This window comes from Octopus bimaculoides, chromosome 18 (assembly GCF_001194135.2).
Source record: "Octopus bimaculoides isolate UCB-OBI-ISO-001 chromosome 18, ASM119413v2, whole genome shotgun sequence".
In the NCBI taxonomy this organism is placed as follows: Eukaryota; Metazoa; Mollusca; class Cephalopoda; order Octopoda; family Octopodidae; genus Octopus; species Octopus bimaculoides.
This window is the reverse complement of record NC_068998.1, coordinates 3591389-3593836: the sequence shown is the minus strand read 5'-3', so window position 1 is coordinate 3593836 and position 2448 is coordinate 3591389. Positions and strand designations below refer to the sequence as shown.

The 2448-nt window shown below is 39.3% G+C and overlaps 1 protein-coding gene across 3 annotated transcripts in view; it reads right to left on the bottom strand.

The window, feature by feature from the left end:
• The window catches only part of LOC106880595 (malonyl-CoA decarboxylase, mitochondrial), a 29920-nt gene that overhangs the window by 17269 nt on the left and 10203 nt on the right, over positions 1-2448 (bottom strand). The window lies entirely within an intron of this gene.

Genomic DNA, 2448 nt, shown 5'->3' with positions numbered 1-2448 from the left:
AGCTGTAAAAACCTTGCCAAAACTGACCTTACCTGTGCTTGTGCCACATATAAGTCCACTCTGCTGAGAGGTTAGTGCTAAGAAGAGCATCCAGCCAAAACAGTCACAGAAGTTTGGTGCAGGCTTCTGCCTGGCCGGCTCCTGTCAAACCGTCCCACCCATGCCAGCATGGAAGGCGGACGTCAAACGATGATGATAATGATGATGATGGTTACAATCTTTATAGTGTTGATCCCAGGACAAACTGCATCGAATACATCCTGTGATATGAAATAAGAACTCTAAATAACTGATTTGGGCTGTGATAACCTGTGCAACAGTACACCAGCATGAGAGGGGGGGGGGGTAAAATGATGTGTTTGTGAACATATACACATACACTATACAGACAGACCAATAGACATATTTAATGTGTGTGTGTGTGTGTGTGTGTGTGTGTGTAGACGGACGGGCGGACAGACAGATATGATGGATGGACGGACAGACAGACAGGATGGATGGATGGATGGATGGATAGACGGAAGGACAGACGGACAGATATGATAGATAGATAGATAGATAGACAGCCAGAGGCAGATAGATAGATAGATAGGCAGACAGACTGACTGACAGACAGGCAGACAGGCAGACAGATAGATATGTATGTATGTATGTATGTATGTATGTATGTATACACGCACATATGGACTTAATTATGTTTATTATCATGGCTGTGTTGTTAAGGTCACTTTGCAACGTAACCAAATGGTTTTGAGGATCGGTCCCTATGCACGGCAACTTGGAGGTGCGTTTTCTAATATAGACCGGGGCTGACCATTCCCCTGTGAGTGAATTTGGTACACAAATTGTGTGGAAACAAGTGAAAGATAAAAGATACACATACAGAGAGAGAGAGAGAGAGAGAGAGGGGGGAGAGAGAGAGAGAGAGGGAAGAGAGAGAGAGAGAGAGTCCTACACGCACTTTATTGGAATACTGATAAACTTATATAACAGATACGTACCAAAGTATGTTTATATAAAAAAAAAAAACACTATCAACACATATTGACTAATAACAGAGGCACACCGACATTTAAAATGTGCAAACAGTCGTACACATAAGCATAGAGATGCATTGCATACGTCGATGCACATCTCTGTACATAGAGATACAGTAATGCATGATACATCATGAGACGAAGGAGAAAGTTCCGACGCGATCGCTTAAACTGCAAGATATAACAACCCCCTTCCCAAATTTGGGAAGGACACATTGATAACACAGGTTGAGATATATCAAAGGACGGGTTTTAGATAGTTAGAACGCCTTACATTTATACGTGTTTCATCCGGCCCTGACAATATATACTGGCGGACTGAGTTTTAAAATATTGGTTGCCAATAGACTAAGGGGGCCCAACCACAACTACAACGTTATCATTTAATTTTCTTTTTAAAGTATTCTTTTCAAACTGTCTACAAGCACTGCCAGGCTGAAATAATGTATTCTTCCAGGAGTGAATAAAAAATTCTCGAACTTGAGGGGATGGACCCCTTAGATACTAACATGGGCCCCCATATATAGATTCTAATGACACAGGGACCCACTTGCTATCGGGCAAAGCTGGTGACCTGGCCAGTCCGCCACTGTATATATGGAGAGAGAAAGAGAGACGGAGTCCGACCGAATGGTAGCAGGCCGAAACTTAGAAGTCACTAAAATCCCCAATTATAAAAAGTTCGATAAATATGTAGTCTTCAAAAATAGTGCAGTTCTTTAGTTAATGTTAAATTGATTTTACAGACATAGCTTGACATAAAAATAGACATACATACAAATATATATTTAGCAGAAGCAACGTGTGTGTGTGTGTGTCAGTGTGTCAGTGAGTGTATATATATATGCTATGCTTATATAGGCATATCAACTCTGACCAACTGTGGTATGCCTATCATCGGCATACCACAGTTGGCTGAGTATCACACTACGACGAACAAGAGACCAGAAAAGTAGGGAGAAACCCTTTATTTTACAGGAAATGCTCAATTATAACACTTTATACATCCGGCTTTGGGTATTCTGCTTGATCTATCGATCGATAGACAGACAGACAGACAGATAGATAGATAGATAGATCTCGGTCAGATGTTCTTTATATTACGTAAGTAAATTACGTTTAGATAGAGTGTGTTCATTAAAAGTTTATTGTATATTTGTATAGACATAAAACAGCACATATTAGAATAATTGTAGACATTCAGAATTTCCTCCTTCCACATGTAATAAATGTAAATATTAGTTTATGAATCAGCAATGGAACGTGTAATTACTATGGCTATTTACTATTATTATGATTAATTACACAGACAAAATTGTTTATGTTCATACACACACACATACACATATATGTAGTGGATCTTGCATGCATGAAGTGGATTCGATCCACTATATATATATATATATATATA